We start from the raw sequence: 14,248 nt of genomic DNA on the forward strand, positions 1-14,248 counted from the left end.
TCTACAAAATTTCAATCCTTGATCTTTTCTTATAGATAAGAAAGCAAAATATGGCAAGTTTTAGTACAATATGGCAAGTTACAAAATTTCAATCCTTGTTCTTTTCTTATAGATAAGAAAGCACGTTTATATTTAAATTTTAACTTTGTAATTTAGGTATTGAAAGCTTATTAAAATTACAAGCTTACAAAAGTTTGAGTTGTTCGCATTTAAAAGACAAATTTTTAATTTTGGAATAGAAGTGATTAGCTTTGAAACTTTGTAAAACATAAGAACATGATGGTAGAAGATTCATGAGGTGTTGTTAGTGTAGTGAATGATGAAAAGGAATAGGATTTCTCAAAACTAACCTAATTGATTTTTATTGTGAGGATGAGGATCTATGTATGCACAACCCTAGTGTTATAAAAAAAAGTATCATTTACTGTATGTTTTATAGCTGAAATTTAGAAAATGTGATAGGTAGATTTAAAATTAAGGGTGAGGATTTTGGCTACTTTAGTTATAAAATGGATTGATATGCCCTACTTTATCTTGAAAAATGAAGCAAAGAAGGTGGTAGAGCGAAGTAGGTAAGGTTGATGATTACTTTCTCATAAGCAGTTCTTGATTGGAATTCTTCTAAATGGCCTCCCAGCTTGATTTTTAAAGTCGTCATGCCTGTTTTTTGATAATTTAATTGTCAAATACACCCACAAATTTTCATAGGCGGTACAAAACTTTGATACTTGTAAGCACATTCCATCCTTTTGAAGCCCCATCAAAGACTAGACCAAAAAAGTCAAGTGTCATCATTGTTGGTGGTGCCAAAAAATCAACGGCCACTCTAATTTGCAAATGACATCCTATCACTAACATTGACAAAAGACTAGACCAAAAAAGTCAAGTGTCATCATTGTTGGTGGTGCCAAAAAAATCAAGGGCCGCTCTAATTTGCAAATGACATCCTATCACTAACATTGACAAAAAACACTACTCGTGGCACATGAGTGAAGCCATCATTCACAAGAAAGCAAATGTAGTATTAAATGTAATATTAAGAAAATATGAAAGTCGAGACATCACTTTATAGAAAAGTGCCATGCATTAGGTAGGACCAAAAATTCAAAAGCCATCAACATCATTGGTGACCCTTGAAGGTAAAGGTGGTACCTACCTTGCATGCCAAGGTAATGGGTTCCAGTAGTTAAAGGCACCTTGTAGGAATTGCATGCCAAGGTAATGGGTTTCAGTAGTTAAGGCACCTTGTAGGAATTGCATTTTGAAGTGGAAGGAAGGGTTGCAAATTTCAGCCTCAAGGGCTAGGACCACTTGTGCACTAAATTTCAACCTCGAGGGCTAGGACAATTTGTGCACTAAATAGAGAGGATATGGGGGTCATCATTTCATTGACTTTTTCAAGCATTAAAATGAAACCTACTAAAATGAAACCTTAGAAAAACACTCTTACTCTTGAAAATCTCACAGAGTATATTTAATGGAACTGCATAAAACATTTTGGTGCCATATATTAAGTGTGTTTTCTCACGCTGAAAAGAAGGGTCGACATGTATGTGTCTGTGCAGGGCCAAGGGAATAGGAGAGAAAGCATAAGGCAAGGGAATGGTAATGGGTTTCACAAGGGCCTTCAATTTTGTTTTATCAAGCTGAAAAGAAGGGTCGGCGTGTATGTGTCTGTGCCACAAGGAGTAAGACAGAACACATAGGTCAAGGGAATAAGAGAGAAAGGATAGGCCAAGGGAATGGTAATGGGTTTCACAAGGGCCAAGGTAATGGTAAATTCGGGCCTGAAATTTGAAGGCCACTCCTTTATTATTTTTTTGAAGGGCTTTTCTTTATGAACAGATTGGAAAGGCATATAACTACCTTTCTTTTGAAGGGTAATTGTGTTTTCGCCCTTCTTGTGAAGGTTTTGACCCCCTTGGAAGGGTACTCCAACCTTCAAATTCTAGCCCTACATTGGTAATGGGTAGGATAGGCCAAGGTAATGGTAATTGGTTTCACGTTGAAGGCCAAGGTAGTCTTCAATTTTGAAGTGGAAGGCATAGCATAGGCCAAGGTAATGGTAATGGGTTTCACTTTGAAGGCCAAGGGAGTCTTCAATTTTGAAGACTCTCTTGGCCAAGGTAGTCTTCAATTTTGAAGTGGAAGGCATAGCATAGGCCAAGGTAACAGTAATGGGTTTCACTTTGAAGGCCAAGGGAGTCTTCAATTTTGAAGTGATGGTGTGTTGAGAGAGAGAGAGAGAGAGGTATTAACGTCGGTAGAAACAAGGGTGTATACGACCGACCAACGAGATGGGACTGGAACTAGGGTGGATAAAGAGAGAGAGAGAGAGAGAGAGAGAGAGGGATTAACGTCGGTAGAAACGAGGGCATATATGACTAACGACGATGGGACTTGAACTAGGGTGGGTAAAGAGAGAAAGAGAGAGAGAGAAGAAGGGCGTGCGTGTATTGTGTGTCTCTAAGAAAAGACGAAAGAGAGAGAGAGAGAGAGAGAGAGAGAGAGAGAAAAGAAGGGTGTGTCTCTGCGAGAGAAGAGGAGAGAGAAAGAGAGACAGCAAGCACGTTATTGTTACTCTTGAGGATGGGACCCAAGCGGATCTTGTTCCTCTTTGTGCTCTTCTGCGTGTCAATAGACATTACCCTCCTGGCCATCTTCTCCAATCAGCTTGCCCGAAATGACCACCGTCACAGCCTTCACCTGGCGGGTGTCGTCGTTACCGGCTGCTTAGCCTCTGTTCTTCTCTTCTTTCTCAGGTTCGCCTACTGCCTCCAGGTGAAAGAACAGGTGCAGCGTGCGGTTGATCTGCATGTTGCAGAGATGGACACCGAAGCTGATGCAGAGTTTCTCAAAACCCTCGCAGGCCTCCCTGTCAGGTTCTCTTTCAAGGAGCTAGACATGGCCACAAATGGCTTTAGCAAGAAGCTTGGCAGAGGTGGCTTCGGATCTGTCTATGAAGGTGTCCTCCTTGATGGCTCCAAGGTTGCTGTCAAGAGGCTGGAGAATGAAGGCCGCGGCCAGAAGGAGTTTTGTGCAGAGGTGGCCACCATATCTAGAATCAGACATGTCAACCTCGTCTGCTTGAAGGGGTTCTGTGCTGATGGTGTTGAGAGATTGCTGGTGTACGAGTTGATGCCCAAAGGATCTCTGGAAAGATGGATCTTCAATAGCACAGAGGAGAGGGTACTTTCTTCATCCTCTTCTCTTTCAGCTCCTGCTGCTTTTGTGGTTTTGAACTGGGAAACACGATGGCGCATCGTGCTGGACACTGCCCGTGGTCTTGCCTACCTGCATGAAGAATGTGAAGAGACCATCTTGCATCTGGATGTGAAGCCACAGAACATCCTGCTCGACGACCTGTTTCGAGCAAAAGTGTCCGACTTTGGGCTCTCCCGTACCATGGACAGGGCTCAGAGCAGGCTGCTGACTACCATGAGGGGCACACCTGGCTATCTAGCCCCAGAATGGCTGTCAGAAGCAGGCATTGATAGCAAAACAGATGTTTACAGCTTTGGTATGGTCATATTGGAGCTTGTGAGTGGGAGGAGGACTGTTGATCAGTCTCAGGGAAATCCCGAGCATTGGTTCTTGCCAGCCATGGCTTTTAAGAAGCTGCAGGAAGACCTCGCCATGGATGTTGTTGACCCCTTGCTTCAAGGGAAGCTTGATGAGAATAGCTGCAAACAAGCCTCCATGATGATCAAACTTGCACTGTGGTGCATCCAAGAGGATCCAGTCATGAGACCAAGCATGAGCAGTGTTGTGCAGATGCTGGAGGGCAAAATGGATGTGATGCAGCCCCCTGCTTCACTCAACAACTTCTCATCAAGACGTGCTGAAAATGCATCCCCTATCTTCAGCATTGTTGATGCTGAGGTCCTCAGTGTACCCAGATAATATACATAATTTACACTTAGCTTCCATCAATGGGTACATTTTATTAGGGTTCCAGGTTATGACGTTAATGGGCATGCACCATAGGCTCTTTACTTATGGACTATGTTCAATTACATAGTCTCCTATGGAGGTCCAGCAAGCTGCCTGCAATGGAGGCAATGATGGGTTATATGTCCCTTGTGTTTGCAACTGTGACATTTCCTTGGAACAGCCCACCGACGACATTTGGCAATGGGTGGTCCTCACATGTCTCGGCACTAATAGTGTGGCTACCAATGCAATGATCCATCATTATGCAATACCTAGTCCTACGAGAGTGAAGAAGAAGAGAAGGATAGAGAGAATCACCTCAGCTATGAGATGGTCAACCTCTAAGCATAAACGCAACCACATGCTATCACAGAGATTTAAGAGAGTAGAGAAAACACTAAAGCACAAATGGAAAGATGAAAAACATGTTGAGAAGAATTATATACTTCATAATCCTTTTCTCACATGGTGAGAAGAATTATATACTTCATAATCCTTTTCTCACTTGGGTGCTCGGGAGTAAGTGACCCAAGGGCACTTTAAGGGTTTTACACTTGATTAGCCTTATAAGTTTGGTTCCTTGGGATATAATATTAAAGTACAACATGTAAGAAAAGCTCAAATGCTTGTACACCACATCAAAGATGCATTTGATAATGTAATGATGGTGCTCTTTATGGTTGAAATGCAGATGCTTATCAATTAAAGTATTTTTGCCAACCGACATTGGTTACCATTCCTTTGGTGAATGATTTCTCATGGATTAATCTACAAGTGGGTGGGCCTTGATATAAATCAATGAGTACATTATGTCTCCCTGATTCTTAAACACCTTTTTTTAAAATGAATTTGAGGTTTTTTTTTTTGTTGCTTTTGTATAATTTGAGAGTCATGAACATTTCACTTTAACATTGCTCTAGGTATACAACACAATTGGACTTTGCAGCTTTTGCATTGAGGATCTACTCTTGCACAACATTTATTTAGTCTTCTCTTAATTCTCCTACATGAGTAGGAGCTTTTGATTGAGAGCCAAGGTAGGGGGTTCTCCTTTTGAGCCCATCAAAAATCATCATTGGTGATGTTGATTAGACCAAAAAAGTCACGTGTCATCAATGTTGGTGGTCTTAACTAGGCCAAAAAACTCAAGGGCCAGTCTAATTTGCAAATGATATCCTATCATTAACATTGACAAAAAGGCTACTCATGGCACAAGAGTGGAGCCATCATTCACAAAACAAAGCACACGCAGGATGAAATGTAATATTCAGAAAATATGAAAGTTGAGACCTCACTTTTTGGAATAGTGTCATGCATCAGGCAGGATCAAAAATTTAAGAGCCATCAACATCATTGGTGATCCTTGAAGATCAAGGTACCTTGTAGGCCAAGATAATGGGTTTCAGACTTCCAGTAGTAGTTAAAGGTCAAGGTACATTGTAGGCCTTTAATTGTGAAGTGGAAGGAAGGGTTGCAAATTTCAGCCTTGAGGGCTAGGACCACTTGTGCACTAAATAAGTGTATTTTATCAAGTTGGACCATGGTGCCACTCTCTTCTATAATTAAACATGCACTTTGAAGGTGACCAATGTTTTGCAAGTCATCCCTTGCGTCCTTGGTATCTCTTTTACCAATTAGATGGTCCTAAATTTTTGTTTGTCACATTTTTGAAGATGTGCATGGGGTCTAAGAGATGATTAACCTTTAACTCACACCAATATAGGAGTCGAAAGAAGATTGAGTGTCTTAGCATCCCATCAGGTGGTGGATTTGGGGTGCTTCTCTATACCTCAAACTTGTTGTTGAGATTTCGAGCTCAACTAGTGCATTGATGACTCTCCTGGGTGATAGCTTCCACACTTATGCCACTAGCATGGTTGGTGAGATTATGGTTGATACGCCGAGTGGATGACAGACTGTGTGATGGCCACTTTGGAGTAATAGAGTTATATCATAGTTATAACGTCAACTCATATAGTCGGGTTCACCCTACCATTTTATGTTATTGTAGGAGAGTACTTTCCCTTTATGTATTTCAGATGCGTTTTGATCTCCATTCGGTCATTGCAAAGTATTTTTTGCAATTTCAGTAAGTTCTAATAGAGAACTATCTCCGGTCAAAATCTAGTTATTGTAGTGCAACAGTACATTTTAAAAGTGCAGGTAGTGCTTGCACATGTATTGTTGATATTGCGTATATGTACATGTACTTTGGTCAAATCTAGTGACATACAAGTTGTGCTGAAGTACTAATGCAACAGTCTTCACAGAAGATGCTACTGTGTTACAAGTTGCATACAAAAATTATATGTTTACATGTTTCTGATTGTTGCAGGCTAATATGTCTGACAAATTCAATTAAATTGTGAACAGCTCGACAAAAACAACTTCCATGCTTGAAAGTTTAGAATGACCAATTTCTTGATGGGTAAAAGATTTTGGGACTATGTCCAAGGAGACAATGAGGAGCTTCCAAAGTTGTTTCAAGAGAATGCCACTCCAACAGATATAAAAGCATTTAATGATTGGATACAGGGTGCAAGAAAGTCATGTATTAGCTTTCGATCAATGTCACAAACACAATGATAGGACACATACATGATTCCAACACTCTTGCAGTTGCATATGGCAGAACCTGGTATGCAGATGTTTCAAACCACTACAAAGACAAGGAAACTGCAGCTAAAATAAGAGTTGCATATTGTGGAAAAGAGAAGCATGTCTATCAACGAGTATGCTTTAAAGATGAAGGGTATTATTGAATCCTTTGGGTCTATCAATGTATCGGTGGAAGATGATGATTTGGTGAGGGTCTATTTGAATGGGTTTGGTAAAGAGTACAAGGTATTCAAGACTTCCACTGTAGTCAAAGAAAATGTTTCCAACTACCGGGACTTGGTGTCTATGTTGATAATAGAAGAAAAGTCTCTAGGTGAGGACTCTTTTTCACAAAGTACGAATACATAAAATAGACCTTCTACTCTAATTCAAGTAGAGGTAGAGGTCGTGGTCGAGACTAAGGTGGTGGCCAACAAGGAAATCAGAATTCTGGACAACAATAGTCCAATGATTCGCAGAGCAGCAGTAATCATATACAGGTGGAAGAGGCCAGCAGGGGGAGCCAAAGAGACCGAGGTGGTTGGCAAAGAAATCAGAGTGCAAATAGCATAGAGTGCTATTATTGTGGCAAAACAGGGAATGTGACAAAGGACTGCTATAAAAAGCAGAATGACATTAAAAGTGGAAAGTCACAATAAGGTAACTATGCATCATCTAGTAAACATGGTGGTGATGACAAAAGTAAGCAATTGTTTGTGATGCAACACATGCTCAGTTCCACAACAAGAGATGTGTTAGGATCTCAAGATATATGGTATGTGGATTCTGGCGCCTCTAACCATATGACCAGTCATGGTGAGTGGTTTAGAGATATGCAAAAAATGAAAAAACCAAGTTAAGTAGAAACAGGTGATGATATTATGCATCCCACTGTGCATGTTGGTAAAGAGTGCTACAAAACACCAAGCAAACATAACCGAGCAAGCCCCAAACTCGAGCAAGTGTAGAAATCATATAGTGCTCTAGGCGATGTCGATAGATCCCCACCTCCAAACCAAGGTTTTGTTATAGCTTTGAATGTATTGACAAGTATTGTCATTTTAGAGTTATCAAACAACATGCAATCATAAAAGGTGATTCACGCAACATATTCAGAGTACTAAAATTATTATGAAACAACCAATGCTTCCTCACCCTACAACCATGTGGTTTGCAACCAAGGTAAACAATTTTTACAAGCATTGATTCATCTTAAGAATCTATCAACACATGTGAGAGCAATGAGCCAAGGCTTCCTCACCCTACAACCATGTGGTTTACAACCAAAGTAAACAATTTTTACAAGCATTGATTCATCTTGACAATCTATCAACACAGGTGAGAGCCATGAACCAAAGAAAAACCAAATGGAATTCAAATTATGTATGCGATGATAAAAATGACCTCTGAAAGGAAACATGGGACTAGACAAATAAAGAGAGTAAAAGTTTTCATTCGATTGATTGTTACCACACTATCTAACCCTCCTCACACTCATCATCCACATAAAAGCACAATGCCGGACGATGTGTTTGTGACATTCTTTTGGTAGTTCTTGTCAACAACCATTGTTTGAGCTATAGCCTTTGCATGTGAGCCTCCGCATATGAGGGAAACATACTATAGTGACACCAAATAATCCGCATATGAGGGCAACATATGATAGTTCTTGTCAACAACCATTGTTTGAGCTATAGCCTTCGCATATGCCTACAGGACGATGCCCTTTGGTCTTTACAATGCCCCGGCCTCCTTCCAAAGAACTGCCACCAAGATTTTCTAGGAGTATTTGAATGATTCCTTACACATATTTTTGGATGACTTCTCTAACTTTAGTGGGGAAAAAGGGCATGCCAAGGGTGGTGGTTCTAGAGGAATACTTGCCTCAACTCACTCTGGTTTGTGAAGTGCAAGGTATCGGGTCTCCGCCTTAATCCCTTCAAGTGCCACTTCCTAGTGGGTCATGGTGCCTTGCTGAGTCACATCATCTCAGTAGATGGTCTTTCTCTAGATCCCGACAAGATCATTGTTATTCTCAGATTAAGCCCTCCATCCAATCCTAAATGCGTGCAAGAATTGCTCAGGCATACATGCTACCAATGCCGGTTCCGTCCACATGTATGTAGATATCTATTTTCCACTCAACCACATGCTCCACTTGGATGCTCCCTTCCATTGGGGCCCAAATTAAGAGAGAATCTTTACTTTTCTCAAGCACATGATAGTGCACGGTCTGGTACTCATCATCACCCAAATCGGGAGTTGATCTTCCATGTGCACATGGATGACAGTGCAATAGCAGTAGGATTAGTGCTTGTGCAACTAGATGTAGTAGTAAAGATGGATAGGCCTATCCACTATGCAAGAAGGTAGCTTAATAGGGCTGAGAGAAACTACTCAACCACAAAGTGGGAGGGTTTGGCCATAGTGTACACATTTCAAAAAGTGAGACACTATTTAATAGGGCATCACTTTGTGGTGATCACGGACCATCAAGCACTGAAGTATCTGTTGAATAAAGCCCAGGTGGCTAGCAAGATCTGGAGATGGCTCCTTCTCTTTCAAGAATTCGACTTTGAGATTATGGTCCACCCAGGGAAGGACCAGGTCATGGCTGATCATCTATGTAGAATCCTAAGTGGGGAGCCAGCCTCTAAATATGGGATTTGTGAGTGATGATCTCCCAGACAACATGTTGTTTGCTGAGGATGCCACCCCCAACTCGCTCGGAGGGCCAGAGAGGTGGAACTACTTCGGTGCAAAGCATTGCATGATCAACACTTGAGACTTCCCCCATTTTTCGAAGGTGATTTCGCATTGGTCTATAATTCTAAAAATCTAAAAAAGGCTCAAAAGTTGGTGTATGCTTGGCAGGGTCCCTTCCGGGTAGTGGAGATCTTACCCATCAGTGCGGTGCAACTAGAAACTCTCCAAGGTGCCTCCCTCCCATCGATGAATGGATCTAGAGTGAAGAAGTATTAGCCTGCTCAGGTGTGCCAGGCTGCAAGGGGTCATATGACAAAGGTTGTACATATTTTTTATCTTTTTTATCACTTTATTGTTATTCTTAGTATTTTTCTTTTTCTCTTTTCTTTTTTTTTCTCTTAGGTAATGTCTTTATTTTCCATTTCCTGCTGACCACCCTACCTCCTCACCTCTTAACACTCACACCGACCAATCCCCCCTCCCCAACATCCGTCACACACACCTCTCTCTTGGCATCCTACCTCTCCTCCTCGACCGAGCACCCCGTCAACCCTCGACCCCCTTCACCATGCCCGTATGGTTCTAATTTCTATAAGTAGTCTTTAATTTAAAAGCATTTCTTGTATTGATTTTTTCTTGTTAAGTAATCTTTAATCAAAAATAAAAAACAAAAAAATCCCACTCTAAGTAATTTTTTCCACTACATGTTTAAAAAAACAAAAACAATACAAAACAAAAAACGTCTCTCTCTCTCTATCTCTCTCTCCCACCCCTTTCTCTCTCTCTCTCTCTCTCTCCCTCCCTCCCACCCACACTGACACCCCCCCTCATCTCTCTCTCTCTCTCTCTCCCTGCTGGCTGCCAACCCACCCACATAGCCCCCCTCTCTCTCTCTCTCTCTCCCACCCAACCAACACCCCCCCTCTCGCTCCCTCCCACCCTCTCCCTTACTCCTCTCGCTCTCTCGCCCACCCTACTACCAACACCCCCTGGCTCTCTCTCTCTCTCTCTCTCTCTCTCTCTCTCTTGCTCTCTCTTGCTCTCCCCACCCGGCGAGCCCGCTCTTGTCGCCCTCCTCTCTCTCTCCCACCCCACTGACACCCCCCCTCTTGCTCTCTCTCCCACCCCACCGACACCCCCCCTCTTGCTCTCTCTCCCACCCCACCGACACCCCCCCTCTTGCTCTCTCTCCCACCCCACCGACACCCCCCCTCTCTGCCTCTCTTGCTCACCCCACCAACACCCACCCACCTCTCTCTCTCTCTCTCTCTCTCTCTCTCTCTCTCTCTCTCTCTCTCGATCTCCCTGCCTCGGCGAGCCCGCTCTTGTCGCCCTCCTCTCTCTCTCCCACCCCACTGCCACCCCCCCTCTTGCTCTCTCTCCCACCCCACCGACACCCCCCCCTCTCTGTCTCTCTCGCTCACCCCACCAACACCCACCCACCGACCCCTGTGTGTGTGTGTGTGTGTGTGTGTGTGTGTGTGTGTGTGTGTGCGTACACACACACACACACACACACACATATATATATATATATATATATATATATATATATATATATATATATATATATATATATATATATGTATGTATGTATGTATGTATGTATGTATGTATGTATGTATGTATGTATATGTGTGTGTGTGTGTGTGTGTGTGTGTGTGTGTGTGTGTGTGTGTATTTATATATTCCCACCGCCAGCCCACCGATGTCACCCCCCTCTCTCTCTTCCACCCCACCAACACCCCCCCTCTCCCGCTCTCTCCCACCCCACCGACACACCTCTCTCTCTCTCTCTCTCTCTCTCTCTCTCTCTCTCTCTCTCTCTCTCTCTCTCTCTCTCTCTCTCTCTCTCTCTCTCTCTCTCTCTCCCACCCCAATGATGACACCCCCCTCCAAAACCGATCCCGAAAAAACTTCCCTTGCCCGGAAAGCACAGGCAATTCCTCCAGGATAACTTTTCTCTAACATAGTTTAAAGCCTTAACTAACTGAACTGATCTGACCAAACCCGTAAGTCCCAAGTCAGATCAGAGAAAAGATTGCACTTGGATCATAAAGACCAACGCTTTTTTCCTCATTGAGAGGCACAGCCATTGATTCTTTTCCATAGAACAATTTTCCGGGATTTACTTCATCTATCGTACCATAACAGAATTGAGTCTCAATTTAAGGATCTATTAGTCCAGCAGCCTAACCCCATCCAGTCCCGTGTAGCCAACCGCCCAACCACTGTAGTGATGGGATCCAATTAAGAATTTGGTTAAGTTTTGTCTCGGGTACCAGGGAAAAGAGTTCCCAGGCCCCCTAGCCGGATATTCATGCAAACTTAAAACTAGTCACACCACTTACACACCCAATATGAAATTGCCTTTTTCTCAGCATCAGCTATCTTTAAAACAATCATTTAATGAAACCATTGTGTCACTGATCACAATCCTCAAAATCTCCGGTTGAATCCTTATTTCCAATCATTCCTTCATCGGTGTACCTATGGCATCATTGGCAGCAACCAGAACGCTCACCACCTATTCACTCCAGGGCCTTTTCAATAGTTCCTAGCTCACCTAGCGCTTCACTCATAGGCTGCTTCCTTGGTCCCTCATCCACACTGTACCAAAAGCTCACCATTTAAATCAAACTGAGGCTGGTCAAGACCTCGACCGGCGGCCTTGCTATGCGCGACGTCCTCCGTTGACTCTATGTCATTCAGCAGTTGCAACTTTAACAGATAGGTCTCCACCACGACCTTAATCACAAGACGGTCAAAATGCTTCCCCAGCATTCTTGACATAAAACAGTCATTTAAAAACAGATTTCATATAAAAATATAGTTCCAGTAATATTTCCATTTTTTTTCTCATCACTCCGCATCCTTTCACATTAGTCCCCATCTTTTCTCATCTTCCCACAATTTTTTTTTCCTTCATCGATCCCTATCACATCATATCATTCCCACATTAAATCACATCCGATCGCATCATCCACACATCAATCCACATCATCCATACATCCATCCACATCATCCACACCAATCCACATCATCCATACATCCATCCACATCAATCCACATTATCCACACATCCATCCACATCTTCCATACATCCATCCACATCAATCCACACGTCAATCCACATCATCCATACATCTATCCACATCAATCCACATTATCCACACATCAATCCATATCATCCATACATCCATTCACGTCAATCCACATTACCCACACATCAATCCATATCATCCATTCATCCATCCACATCATCCACATCAATCCCACACATCAATCCACATCATCCATACATCCATCCACATTAATCCACATTATCCACACATCCATCCACATCTTGCCACATCAATCCACACGTCAATCCACATTACCCATACATTAATCCATATCATCCATACATCCATCCACATCATCCACATGTCAATCCACATTACCCACACATCAATCCACATCATCCATACATCTATCCACATCAATCCACGTTATCCAACATTCATCCACATCAATCCACATTCATTTCATAAGTATTCCCATTCTCATCTAATCACATCTTTTTTTAACTCATCACTTATTTCCTCATTTATCCTCATCAGATCACATCTACTTGCATCTACCCATACATCTCATCACTTCACATACATTAACATCTATCCAGTTTACATCGTATCTTATCACATCCATTTCACATCACATCTCATTCATTCACATCCCGATTCACATGCTAACACATTCATTCACGTCCCTTATCGTTCATTCACATCCCGATTCACATGCTAACACATTCATTCACGTTCCTTATCGTTCATTCACATCCCAATTCACATGTTATCACATTCATTCACATGTTATCACATTCATTCACATCCTATATCCTTCATTTACATCGTGATTCACATTACATCACATCTCATCTATTCATTCACATTTATCTGATTCGCATCTCATATCATCACATCTATTTACCTTTCATTCTCATCACTTCTATTCTCATCACATCCATCCATCCATTCATTCCCATATATCTAATTTGCATCACATATCATCACATCTATTTACCTCTCATTCTCATCACTTCTATTCTCATCACATCCATCCATTCTTTCCCATCTATCTAATTCGCATCACATTCTTTCTCATTCTTTCCTATTCTCATCCATCCATCCATTCATTCCCATCTATCTGATTCGCATCACATATCATCACATCTATTTACCTCTCATTCTCATCACTTCTATTCTCATCACATCCATCCATCCATTCTTTCCCATCTATCTGATTTGCATCCCATCTCATCACATCTATTTACCTCTCATTCTCATCACATCTATCCTCTATTCATTCTCATCTATCTGATTCATATCACATCTATTTATAGAATGTAAGAGAATTCTTATTTTTGATATAAAGATTCTTTACGCGTCTATTTATGCATAAGAATAACTTTAGTGGGAAATAACACTTTTATAAAAATCCGTTTATGCATCTATTTATGCATAAATTCAATTTTAAGGAGAATAACACTTTCAAAATAAAAATAAACAAAATTGATGAGAATAACTCTTTTGAAATAAAAATAAATTTCTTTATGCATCTTTCTATGCATGAAATCAAAATTGATGAGAATAACTCTTTTAAAATAAAAATAAATTTCTTTATGCATCTTTCTATGCATAAAATCAAAATTTAATGAAAGTAACGCTTTTATTAAAAAAAATTCTTTTATGCATTTATTTATGCATAATTTCAATTTAATGAAAGTAACACTTTTATAATAATAAAAAATCTTTTATGCATCTATTTATGCATAAAAATCAATTTTAATGAAAGTAACACTTTTATAATCAAAAAATTCCCAATATGCATCTTTCTATGCATAGAAATTAATTCTAATGAAAATAACACTTTTATTATATTTCTAATATGCATTTTTCTATGCATAGAATAAAAATAACACTTTTAGAATACACAAGCGGTAGGGATTACTCTTTTTGAATAATAAAAG

General features: G+C 41.1%; 1 pseudogene across 1 annotated transcript; it reads left to right on the forward strand.

Moving 5' to 3' along the window:
* The first annotated feature begins 1,239 nt into the window (after window positions 1-1,239).
* Window positions 1,240-4,653, forward strand: LOC147623210 (G-type lectin S-receptor-like serine/threonine-protein kinase SD2-5 pseudogene; annotated as a pseudogene). The gene has a single exon (XR_015269346.1). The product of XR_015269346.1 is annotated as a G-type lectin S-receptor-like serine/threonine-protein kinase SD2-5 pseudogene (transcript).
* Window positions 4,654-14,248: the final 9,595 nt, after the last annotated feature.

The sequence above is a fragment of the Cibotium barometz genome, chromosome 27, assembly GCF_041138505.1.
Source record: "Cibotium barometz isolate CiBa-2024 chromosome 27, ASM4113850v1, whole genome shotgun sequence".
Taxonomy (NCBI): domain Eukaryota; kingdom Viridiplantae; phylum Streptophyta; class Polypodiopsida; order Cyatheales; family Cibotiaceae; genus Cibotium; species Cibotium barometz.